The sequence below is a fragment of the Nipponia nippon genome, unplaced genomic scaffold (genome assembly GCF_047370975.1).
Source record: "Nipponia nippon isolate SJK-2023a ecotype South Korea unplaced genomic scaffold, ASM4737097v1 scaffold_1, whole genome shotgun sequence".
In the NCBI taxonomy this organism is placed as follows: Eukaryota; Metazoa; Chordata; class Aves; order Pelecaniformes; family Threskiornithidae; genus Nipponia; species Nipponia nippon.
The window spans coordinates 106671528-106684976 of NW_028262290.1; positions in this window are offsets into that span (position 1 = coordinate 106671528).

The window sequence follows — 13449 nt, forward strand, 5'->3', positions numbered from 1 at the left end:
ATGCTAGCCTCAAAAGAGAAATATAAACAGTGCAAGGCAGTCATGGCATGCTCCTGATCCACTGCAGCAGCCAGAAACTCTGCTAACTACTTAAGAGAGAAACACATAACACAATGCTATAAATATTTCCATTTTCTTCTTTTCTCAGGCACTTTTTTCACCCCAGAGAGTGGAAATAAGACTGAGGAGGCTGATCATATGACCCTAGGAGTTATTGAAATGATTTCTCTGATATGAACACTCTCTGGTGGGATCCTAATGAATAGTATGCATTGGTGACATTAACAGCAGTCATTAACTTTTGGCCTAGATCATCAGTCTCAGGAAATGTGTGGCTTGCAGCATGCTTCATAGTTACTGCTGTTGTTCTCATATATGGGTTACTACAAAAAATGATCTTCCATTTTGGAAGACTTGTGTCTGTCTTATACATCATGGTTAGTGGGGGGGAAGGTAAAGGAACTTGTAGTGTGTCTTAAAAAAGGAGAAATGTTTGACACAGACTTCTGTATCTGGGATTTCAGGTGTATTTTCTGTTACTGTCTGTAAAGCTGTAAGATAAGATATTGTAAGGGACAATAAACTGAATTTGGTTTCAGACAATTTTTTCAGCCCCCCTTTTCTTTGACTTCTTTGACTTTCTTTGACTTTTCTTTGACTTCTAAGTCCCTATTTCCTACTTCAAAACCAAAACTTTCCAAGAGGCTAGTGTCTAGCTAATGACTGCTAGCACACACATTAATTGTTTCCACAATGTCAAAGACTGGTGCAAGAAGCAAGTACCTGGTTTGAAAGTTCTTCTGTAGATGGCAATATCCATTTGCCTTTTAATGCGCTTCAGCTACCAAAAAGGGCAAAATTTCCCCCCAGTATTTGCGGCTTCGTTTGTGATGACACTCAAAAGTCCAAATTTGGATTATTAATGCTGAATCAAAAATGCAACATCAGTCAAAGTCAAACTTTATTTTGGCATTGCTCTTTCTGTTCCATCAGTTTCAAAGCTGGATCCAATTTTTGCTTTGTATAAATGTCATGGTTCTGGCACAATCCAGCCAAAGGCAGGCCAGTGGATCAAAACCTCCATTGACTTCACTGGTGCATGAGTAGTTCCTTTAGTCATTTAAGAATGAGTCAGGAAAGAACCATGGAAATGTACAAGCTTACAAGCTCGTGCAGGAAGCAACTGAAGCCATTGAAGACACTGAAATTTTGAGCCAAAATAAACAAACTTCCCAGGTCAGGGGGTTACATGCCACCTTTGGAGCACTGACTGGTAAATTGCATTTTGATAGATGTGCACTTTAGCTCAAGTTTGCTCTCTGGCTTCAATTCAATGAAAACATTCCCAGGTTAACCAGGTGATTTAGCTCTACTGCTCTTATTGCCATTAACTTACAAACATTAAGTGACATTTGCCCTGGAGATTGCTCTTAATTTACGTATTGGAAACGCGTCCTTTCACCCTCATTTGTAGTGGTTTATTTAATGTAATGTGAATGGGACAGAAGCACCTTGTGGTTGTCAGTAATCACAGGCTTGTGAAAATAACAACTCCATGTGATGTTTTTTGAGGCGTGAAAGTGTGTATAATAAGTTAATCAGCGTTTCCCTAGTGTCCAGGTGTCAAGGAGCAAGGCAGCAGGCCCTCACCCCTGCGGCACCCAGCCAGGTGAGGTGGCGTGGGGCCCAGCTGTGGCCAGCAGGCCACGGGGACAAGCCTGGGACAAGGCCTGGCTGAGAACCCATGCTGGCAGGAAGGACGTTGACAGGCATGGCATGGCCATGACATGGTGTGGGCTGAGACCGAGGGCTGAGATTAAAGCAGCCCTGAGCAAGCAGGGAGGCCCCCAGGCCCCCTCACAGCTCACACCTGCACAGCTCCTTCCAGGCCATCCTGTCCCAGCCCCACGGCTGCCCCCAACAAGTCTGGCTGGGCATCACCACCAGGTCCCCCAGGGCAAGAGGGACACAGCCACAGAGCCCTGGGAGGCAAGGTACACAATATCCATCACTCAGCTATTCATTTTCAGGTTACATCAGTAGCAACAAAATCCTCCTTGATGGAGGATTTTTTCATAGCTTCTGTATGCTGACTTCACTATCTTCTCTTCTTTAAAAGGCTGCCTCCCAAAACTCGGTGTGCTTCCTTGAGTAAGTGGTCAAATGACACTGCATCTCTGAGGGAGTGGTGATGCCAACACCTCTCATGCCACCACAGGGCCAGGGTTTCCGCACTGCCCATGTATCTCCTCAATGTCACAGTAAATGAGAAGCAGCTCACATCTGATGGTAGGAATCTTCCCCCTGACTGGACTGAGAAAACTTTGGAAGGACCTTCTAGAGAAGCTTTTACTCTTAATGTCATACTCAGTTTTGATCAGGGATATTTACTGTCTTGGATAGCTATCAGTGAAATGAGACACTTGACAGAATTCATACATAAAAAGATGACTTGGAAACCCTAGTACATGAATCACAAGTGATAACAATTTACCATAAGTGGTACATTCATTCTCCATGTCAATAAAGTGCATTGCATAAGTGCAAAACAGAGCCAACTTTTGTTGGATGCTTACCATACTGTATGGCTGGCCATTTGTAAATTCCACCAAACACAGTTAGGCATCTGTTCCCATGGCTGTATACTTGAACACTAAAACAAATGCTTCATAAGAGACACCATGACTTGTGGGTTTTTTTTATTCCAAGGCTTTTTTTTCTGGATAGTACATTACAGAAGGGCAAAAAGAAGCAAAGCTTTCAATTTATAAGAAATATTTGAAAGATCAACAACCACATTTTTCCCTTCAATTAAGTATCCCCATGAGCTAGAATAACATATGTTGAACAAAGAGAATGCTGCTTCTATTTTTGCCTGTGAGCTGGGTGGTCCAATTGGTTAGTGCATTGGCCTTTCTCCTCTGAACACTTTGATTTTAATAATAGCTTTGAGCACAACAGAATATGAGTGTGACAAATTCATCCTACTTGTCCCTACTTGTGTTATAAAAACTCTGTACAATATTTACTTTAATACACTGGGGAAATTTGGAAAACAAGGGAAAACATCAGTGTATAACTATTTTTGCATAAATTAATTTTACCAGTATAATGAAAATTTAAATGCTTACATTGATCATATGATTTTTGACACCACACTTGTTACAGGTGCTGTAAAACTTCCATCAAGTTTTATATAAGCTAGCAATTTTGTCATCATTTTTTTCTCAAGAAAATATGTGAGCATTTCTTTTTTACTTCTCCTTTTATACATCTCTCTAACCTATCTAGAAATCAAGATAAAGGGGCATAGATAATATTTTCCATCTGCTAACATGTTATTAATACCAGCAACATTTTAAAAGAACCTTAAATGCTGATTGGTGTATTTCTGGAGGCCAAAAGTTTGTAAGACTCTCTAGTCTGCATTGAGAGTGGAGAAATGCAGTGGTGGAGCTAATGTTTGACTGACATTTGTTTAAAGCCGTTGAGCTAAAAGGGAAAGTTCTTGTTCTTTGAATTCTCCAGACTGCAGAGTATCTCCATCATTGGACTCAAAGGCATTTGAGCCGAACAGGAAGTGTACTGGAGGACCAGGAAGGACCATATCCAGAAGTGTAATTCTTTGGCTGTTCATAAGAAGAGAACGTAAAAACAAAAATGCATCATCTCTCAATCATGCTACTCTAGACTTTAAAAAAAAAAAGAAAACACCAAACTTGTTCAGTATGGGGGCACAGGACTCTGCAAAGAGACTTCACAGTAAAGAAAGAATGAACTAGAATTCAGATGAATTGCTTTGACTGTTGTGAGAGTTTTTAAGACAAATTAACAGTTTAAAAAACAAACAAACCAAGCCTCACTTACTGCATTACTGCAATGTCTTACTACGTAGAATTTTGGAGAATTTTCAGAAGGATGGATGACAGCCAACTATATAAAGATGCATGCAGAAAACACCTATGGTAGCAATATGCTTTAGTGATTTTATATGTCAAAATTTTTATACCCTGGAAGATTTGGGGGTTTTATTATAGGCCCATATCATGACAGGTTTCCAATACTGTATATTGTTTTGGAGCAATGGCCTTGAATAATATGGAAGATACTCATTCACTGCACAGAAATTCATGTATTAGCTATACGAATCACCACTTCAGGAGGGATTTATGGATAGATCTCAGCATGCCTATTGTACATGGTTAATTTAAATGCAACATGCTGTGAGCACATTTATTGTCTCCTGTTAGCAATTTTTTTTTTTAATGTATCAATCTGGGAGAAGCAGGGCTCAAAGTATTCTTTCTTTACCATGACTTTTCAATTTCAGTTATATTACATACACCCTGCAGTAGATTTTATTAAATCTTTCCATTCTACCCATGAAACATTACACAGTGTACTGTCCAAGCAAGATGCAAACCTTTATTTGCAAATATTTGATGCTGCTTGGAGAAGTATGAGACATTTTTAATCAGGTTTTTTAAAAGGCTATTGGTACATGTTTACTAGGAATCACGTTTTTGTTCAGTGAGAGATAAATTATTTCTTTCCATAATCATCTTTTTATGCTGAGTTAACAGCAATCAGACATTTTATCTAAGTTCTCAGTGTCTATAACTTTGGATTCATCTGGATACTTTTTACCCACTTTCTTTCTTTCTTTTCTTTCAGCTAACCAATCACATAGATTTTTTTAAAATAGAATTACTGTCAGCAGAGAATTATAATGACTGACGTATATTTTGGTCTAATTGCACAAGTTCATTACAGAGAAAAAAGGAATTATTATTATTATTATTATTATTATTATTATTATTATTATTATTATTATTATTAAGTTACTTACTATTTTTAATGCAGTAGAGCCTAATGGCTAAATACTGATAAAAGAAATATTGTAATTCCCCCATGTACTTTCCACAGCTGCTGATATATTCAGATAATTCAATTTGAAAGGCAGGATGAATGTTGATCCTTTTTCAGTGTGTATCTAACTCTGGCACTTTTATAGACTGAGCAGCAGTATAATCAAAGAATATTATCACATTTACATACACAGTCTTCCAAGTAGATTTTGCTACTATGCTGGTTACTGACCTAAAGACTCAGATCTCAGGCTAAAGTCAGATCCTTTGGTTTTCAGATTTCACTTCAAATCAATAGACATTCAGAGGCTAAAACTGTTATACAATAGATAACACTAGAAGAATGTGAGCAGGGGTATTTGTGAAAAAAAGTAAAAAAAACAAAAGCAAACAAAAAAAAAGCAATGTGGGTTTTTTAGCACAGAATTCACTGCATTATGGTCTCTGGAATCCATGTTACTTAAGCTGCATTCTGTTTTATAAATTTTACTTGATTAACTGTGTTTGCTCCCTTGAATTTAATGTTCTTAAAACTTCTGGAAACCAGGATCATTAATCGTAATAATCCACAGCATGGCAAAAACATTTGACAGACTCAAATCAAACACTGTTTATGTTTAGGAAAATTCAGAAGCTGATGCAGAGCTAGGTCTTTGCTCTTTCAAGCATTCATCTAACTGTATTCTTGCTCTTTACCAGGGTTTGGTTTTTGTTTATTTTTAATAAAAGCCTCAACTGGCATTAACTATCATACTGGATCCTTGATGTATCTAAGCAAATATTATAATGTTTTTTCCTCATGAAAACCCTCCATTTTCATTAGTATACTTTTGCAGTAACAGAAATATTTGTGGCCTGTTACTGTCCTTTATGTCTATTTCTAAACCGTCACTCTACAGCATAAATTGACAGTACTTCGTGTTACACAAAGCACTGTATCTTTCAGTCTTATAATCTGCCAAATTCACTGTATGTAGCCAGAGCCATTTTCCTTCACTTTTTGCAGTTAAATTAAAACTATTCAACCTTATTTCAGAACTATTTCAGATTATATACAGCATGCAGATGGAGAGGATCCAGTGATCAATCACCACAGATGAGGTACTAAAATTATGCTTATTGGCTGGACTTTCTTATACTCATTACAGGAAAAAAAAGTTTATATAGTAGATTTATCAGAGTATTTTGTGTTAAGTATTACAGATTCAGTTATTAGAAAGGTGTTTTTAAATTTGGACTGCCAATTCTGCTACTCTGCTAAAGAATGTACTCCCAAAATATATTATTTTTGCTAGCAAAATCAAATTGTTGAAAGACCGAAAAAAATGTAGTCTGCAAATATTTTGCCAACACGATTGTCAAGTACTGGTGTTTCTCCAAAGGTTTTAAAAAGTAGTTTTAATGCCCAGATGAATTCCTAAAAAGGGTAAAATTTGCTGGCAGATCTTTTCACTTTAAAATAATCTGGGACAAATTAGGCAGTCCAAAAAAGCTGGGATTCACTCACTGCTGACAGGAAAATTCATTGCAACCACCTCATAAATATTATACTCTAAGCAAATTTCTCTCCTTAGAGATTCAAGCTCATGGGAATCCACTTATTCAAAATCCCAGCAAAGGTACACAGGTCTCTAAGATGCTGATCCTATAAAATTTCTATAAACGGTGACCTCACTTATTAATAGTTATCCTTAGAAATTATTCTCTTTGTCAAAACCCAGCGAACTCGAGTCTTCCCAAGTGAGGCTTCTATGCCTGCAGACTGACTCCAGATAGCCCCAAGCTGAATGAAGCACTCATATTACAGTCCCCCATCAGGACTAACAAGACTTCCTTTAAAATTTGACCCAGCTGTTCCTTCAGTTCTGCTGGCTCAGAGACCGTGACCCTGCCGCAACTGTCTCCAACATCTTCATCTGGAGATGTCCCAAAAGACTTAACCAGCAGTGGCATCCCACCATTCACTAAACAGAAAACCAGACACCTACATTTCCAAAGTTGACTGGGTTAGTAGCTTCATGCTTTTGATAAAGTACACATGCTTGACCTTAAAGAAAGTAATGTACTTTTATACAAAGTCTACATTGCAGAGTAAACCAAAGCAATAATAAAGAATTTATTTAAATAAATAAATATAATTCTTGATATTTCATAGAATGTTTTGGCATTTTTATTTCTCTTTCTTCTTTACCCTTCTCTCTTCATTCAGGTTAAAATTCATGCAAGTGGGGAAGACCCGCTTAAAAATCAATATGTAACTTCACATGCATGATTTTATTTATAAGTGAATATTTAATTTATTATAATTCCTACAGCTCACTCAAATCCAAGTCTCTTTCCAGTCATTTGGAATAGGAAAGATTTAATGTAACATTGCCTTCAAAATTGGTTCCTGTTCAAGTTCCTAACAAAAATACTTGTTTGTTCAATTCTGATACAGTATCTTTGCTTTTACAGCAGTTGACCAAATATAAAATACCTAACAGCCCTCTCCAGTTCTATCTGACAAGATCTGTAAGTAACAGTGTTATACGAGTCTGATCAGACACAGGCATGCTCCAAGACTTGTATCTGTTGGTCTCCCCCAAGTATTTTGGTTCTAATGATGCTTGGCTCTGTGTTCTTGCTAGTGGCTGAAATATGCTGAAATAGCATATGTGCCTCCAATGGCTTGTCATGCAGATAAACTTGTGGGATTTCCTCTTTACGGTGACAAGCACACATGTAACCCTGACTGTTTTGTACAGAGTGTGTTTGTGCGTCAATTATTGAGCAGATATACTGTTCACACACAATCGTACACACACAATCGCGGAGAGGAGTCTCCATAAGGTATACACAAACTATTAGCCCAGCTGGAAAATAGCAGCAAATCCCCTTGCAGCTATGTTACAGTCCTGTTAAAGGGAAGGGAGAAATAAGGCAGTCTCTTACGTACACGATGGAGCTAGTCAGACTTTCTTCAGTTATTTTTGAGTAACTAAGCTAGGCTTTAAAGTGAAGTTGTGCCAGTGGAATTATCTGTGTGTTCCCACTCACTATCTGTATGCAGTCCCTTGGTGTGCTCTCCAAGACCAGTGCAATTGGTTTCCAAGCCAGTCAACGTATTTCAGTTTTAAGCAGCTATGTGCTAAAAAGCTTCCACTGTTGTCATCCTGCACCTTTAATGCTACTGAAACTGTCAGACAAAAATTGCATTCTCCTGCTGCTCTGAGCAGCAGGAGAATGAAGATAACAAAAGACCCATGCTAATGTTAATCATAGAGGGGAAATACGACGTCATTTGTCAAATACATAGGGCTCTGCTTTAACAGCCATAGGCTCTTTATTTCTCCCTTCTTGTCCATTTATTGTTTAAAAAGAATGACCGCAAAGCAAAGAAAATCAACAACAAAGAAAAACAATTAGCCAAATGGACTGAATCCTGAAAATTCTCCCTGCATGTATTACCCATTGATTTTTTAATTGCTTTTGTTTTGAATTGTTAGATTGTTGTAGATATGTTCTACGTACTCAGTATTCTGCAAGTAACTTTTGATCAGTCACGTTTTTATCCTCATAACACCCCTCTGCGATTATTCCCTTCTCAGACAGGGCACTGAAGAACAGAGGACTAAGTCACCTGGGAGCATAATTAACGTCCTCTGTAATTTAGATGTCTACTTTGTAGCTGAGGCTACATTGAGACTATCATCACTAGGATCCATTTGATGGTTCCTAGAGAGCATTTAATCTGACCATTAATCTGACCAAAACCAGGTGTTTCCCCTAGAATGTGATGAAAATGAGATTAGAGAGCCTGCTCTCACGTAGATACCTACACTCTAGATATAAAAAAATTACAAAGAAAACATATCCTACCCTGAAGGATTCAGAAAGAATTCCGATATCTCTGAATGGCAAATCTTAAGGAGTAATTCCAGCTACACTGCTGCCAGTCCTGCAGGTTCCCAAAAAAACCAGTAACGTGCCTGATAGTCTTGTCTGTATACACATACCCTCAGGAAACTACAAAGGCACATCTTCTCCAGCCCCAAGCTGTCTCCAGCCCAGCAGTCAGTTCATTGAATTAGTAAGGCTTTATGCATAAGGCAATACAACAAGGCACATCTCTCAAAGCCAAGTACAGTATCACATTAATGTGGCTCCAGACACTTTAGAGCAGACAGCTTTCACAGTGAGCTCTAAGCAAACTGGTGCCTCTATGCTGCCCATGACCACCTGGGATCCAGAAATATGGCATTTTCCTGCCTCCATTCCCTGAGTGTCTTGGCCCAGTTGGTGTTGACAGAATATGACCATTATGCAACGTTACTATTTGTCTCCTTTCCAAATGTTCTTCTGAGAATTTACCTAAAGACAAGGTAGTAGTCTTGGTGCTCCAGAGCCTCTAGTACTCTCTAGCTCTCAGTACCTCAGATTTCCTACTATGCAGAAAATCTGCTTTTTTTTATCAAATTCACAGAGCTATTTTGGGGTCTCAGCTCATTCTTGCAAAGTTCTGTTAGAGCAGCAGAAACACAGATTCTTTAACTAAAATTAAAGTGCTATGTCCTGAAGTACTTCTCAGTATTAAGGCAACACCACATGTTCTTAGGTATTTCTGTCTAAGCACCGGCAGAGCTTCATTCTTCTTGCATTCAGAAGCAATGGCAGTCATTAATCGTCCTTATCCTCCCAACACATCCATGAGGTAAAAAAACGCAACCTTTTGTTTTCCCTTTGGAACACAGACACTGCAAATTCAGGTCAAGATCTTTCATTCTCTGGAAATGAAGTACCTTCATGCATTTGATGATTACTGATTAAGCAAAACAATGTCCAGCATTGCAGCATTACAGTTACACATTGTCTTGCTGCCTCGCAAAATTCATACTTTGCATCAGGTTCCAAAAGATCCAAATGATGTATTGGAGCAGGTAGACACCTGCCACCAGGATCCACAGATGACATTTAGATAGGCAGAGACACCACCTACACCAGCCAAAGAAGGGGATGATCCTAAGTCTCGTTCCCCAAGGTAGCAAATGATGATCCGTTAGGCAGAGGGATTCTCATCCACAACGGACCTGCAGAAGTTACTAACCCAGGCCAGCCTGAAACACAGAGACTCTTCCCAATTCAAAAAGTTCTGTAAAGGCTAAGGCCTATTTTCAAATCTCCACTTAGCCTTTCCAGGATTGCAGATTCAGTCCAATCAAGTATTTCTGGATTTTGCACCAGGGAGGGAGCAATGCCAGGCAGAAGTATAAACTGAGAGAGTGGTTGGAGAGCAGCCCTGTAGAAAGGGATCTGGGGATGCTGGTTGACAGGACACTCAACATGAGTCAGTAGTGTGGCCTGGTAGCCAAGAGGGGAAACTGCATCCTGGGGTGCATTAAACACACTGCCTGCTCTGCACTTCTATTGCATGCCGGGAGGGCTGAAAAGTGGCAGCTGCAGATGGTGCAGCGAGCCTGGAGCCCTTCCAAGCCCCCGCTGTTTGGCACAAGCAAGAACCCCTGGGGAAACGGAGCCAAGGGAAGAGCAGAGCTCGCTCCTGCTCCACACTTGCAATGGGCAAAAGAGCCAGGGAGAGCCAGGGCATGAGCGGTGCCTTGGAGGTGCAAGAGCAGCAGGCAAGAAGCGAGCGGAAAGGGCCCAGAGGAGCCCTGACAAGGGGCTGTGCTCAGTGCTACAGAGGACAAGAAGCAACCCCCGGGGGCCACCCTGGGCCCGCCCTGGGAGTCTGGAAAGCTTCCTCCCCCCGGATGCAGGGCACGAGGGCCACCTTCGTGGAGCAGGAGCAGCAGGCACCTGGCCAAAATGGCCCAAAGGAGCCCTGGCAAGGGCCCGTGCTCAACGCTGCGGAGGAAGGCAAAAACCCCCGGAGACACTTGCTAGCCCACCGTGGGGGGAAAAAAGCCTTCCTCCCCCCAGCTGCAGGGCACGAGAGGCCATCTTCGTGGTGCATGAGCAGCAGGCAGGAACCCAGCCAAAAGGGACGAGAGGAGCCCTGACAAGTGGTCATGCTCAATGCTGCAGAGGAAGGCAAAAAACCCCCGGGGAGCAGTGCCAATGTGCCCCGGGGGAAAATTCCTTCCTGACCCCAGCGCTGGCGATCGGCTATTCCCTGAGCATGTGAGCAAGACCTGCCTCCTCCTCCCACAGCCTGGTCACGCCTCCCAGCAGATGCCCAAGCCCTCTTCTCCCTCCACCTGCTGCCACCTCAGGGGCTTCCCAGAGTGGCCAAAGGCCCCCGGCCTGATCCATCTTGGGGGCAAGGATCCTTCCCACGCCTGGCAGGGCACCGGTGGCTGCTCCAAAGCACTGGGACCCCTGGCGACATCTCTGCATCCTATTCCTTACGGCTGCTGCCCCTGGCTCCGCTGGGGATGAGGACAGCGAGCTCTGCAATGCTCCTCAAGAAGGCATTCCCTTGCTCTTGCCACTGCTATCCAGCTGGAAAGGCCTGACAGCCTCGGGAACCTCCACGGGTTGGTGGTCCTTCTCGTCTCCAGCAGCCTCGTCGAGCCTCCTCCAGTCTTCCTCCCTCAGCCCTCACCAAGTAATTCCACCGGCTCCTCAAGGACCTCCTCCAGGATATCTTCGGGCTGCGCGCAGGCCGGCTATGGCAGCGGGACACGGGACAATGCTGCCTTTTATCCTGCCCCGGGGCATTGTGACTGCTGCGTTGCCGGGTGGTGGCACTGTGACATGGGGGTTACGGGGCCCTCCCTGTGCAGCCCCACCCGCTGCCCATCCGCCCAGCATCCTTGGGAGGGAGGCCTTTGGGGTGCTGGCCCCAAGGCAGTCCCTGTGCCCAGGAGGCCCAGGGGGCTGTCCCTGCCCTTGGTGGCCTTGCACTGGGCACAGCTGCTGGGCGTCTCACTAAATACATCTGGACATTCAGACTATGTCAAGAAGGGCTTTTATACCATATCCATTCACTTGGTTGTGGGGATGCCAGAGGTGAAAGAAAGGCTTTTGGTTCCCTCTGCATGAACTTGCCAGAGATGTAGAGCATGTGCAGGATTTCCTCACCAGTCCTTACCAATGCACCAAGGGACATTTGCTACTGCCCTGCTTATGGTGAGGTCTTCTTGGAAAGAAGTCCCACATTGTTTTCTGTTCTTGACCATCTTTTTCCCTGTAGTTCAGTAGCTCCTTTACTCCTTTAGGCTTCACCCTTGATACCTTTCTTGAAAGTGACAGCAGCCCTCTCAGCCTTTGTCTTGCTCCTGCTAGTCATCTTCTGTCAACTCTTTGCTGAAGCTCTTATACCCCATGGACAGACACATTTTCCCAGTTGTTCCTGAATGCAAAAAATCCCACAACTCATAGGAATTAAGCGATGTCAGCTAGCTGCTTAGCAAGCCTGTCACTTCTTTTCTGGCTGAAGCATTGCTTGGGATCAACCACTGTTCCAATTCTAGGAAGGATTTTGAACCAGTTCCTTTCTGTTTGACTCTCTGCCTATTTTCCTTTGGGATTCTGTTGTAACATAGAATTAATTCGCAATTACAAAATGAGCCAGATTCTTGGTCCCAGATGTGATTTTCTTGGCAATGGAAACAGGCTTTGGGGGAAAGGTAGCAAGCTCCATGCAGTAGAAAATAACCACTAACTCTCACTAACTCACAGTACAAGTTATGTCAAAATATCCAACAGTTACCATTCTGGTTCCCTATTACTGTACACAGCTGTTAAGAACTGGACACCGCGGTTCCTTTTTTCCTTAAAACACTATAAATGTTTCTCCAGATTTAACCACGGAGGCTGCATTAAATTAGCAGTGTCGTTTCCCACGCACTGTTTCAACTTCTCTGCCCTTCTATCAAGTATATCAAAAAAACAGTGGAAGATCACACTTTGGATGGGGAAGACACACAAAAAAAGATTAAATTTTCACATCGAAAGCTCACAGCAGTGACAGAATCCTCCCCCCTCCCGCACAGCACACGGAGAAAAATCCACTATCTTTTATTCTTTGAATCTTGTATTTCTTCGCATTTTTGAAAAGTTCACACTAGATTTTATTGTCAAATTAAACAGAATCTGTTTAAACACGGCATTTGTTTAAAGACCACAAAACACATCTAGTAGTATGATGTCATCAAGGTGACAGTTTCTTCTCCATTTAGTACCCAGGCCAATTTGTTTTATATTGAATTAAGCTGGCTGATATCTCTCAGATGACCTGTTGATCAGGTGAACACAGTTTCAAATGAACCAGAACTGGTCAAGAATTTGCACCAGATATGGCAATTAAATTGAAATGAAAAAGTCAGAATTTTTGCTATGTGGTTTCCAAACTAAATTTTGAAACTTGCTTTGAAGCTTGTTGAAATTTAAAGTAAAATGAGGATTAAAATGAAACTCCATGCAGAAAATAAAATTGGCTTTGGCCACACAAAATGCTTAACAAAACAATCTTTTGGATCAAATGAATGGGTTGGTTTGTTTTTTTTTACTTCACCACTAGTTTTGGTGGAGCAAAACATTTTAATGCAGAAAATAAGTTAAGTAGAAAACTAAACCAAAATCCTCAGTACATATGTCATTCTTCTTTTACAAAGAGCAATTTTCTGCTGGCATCTAG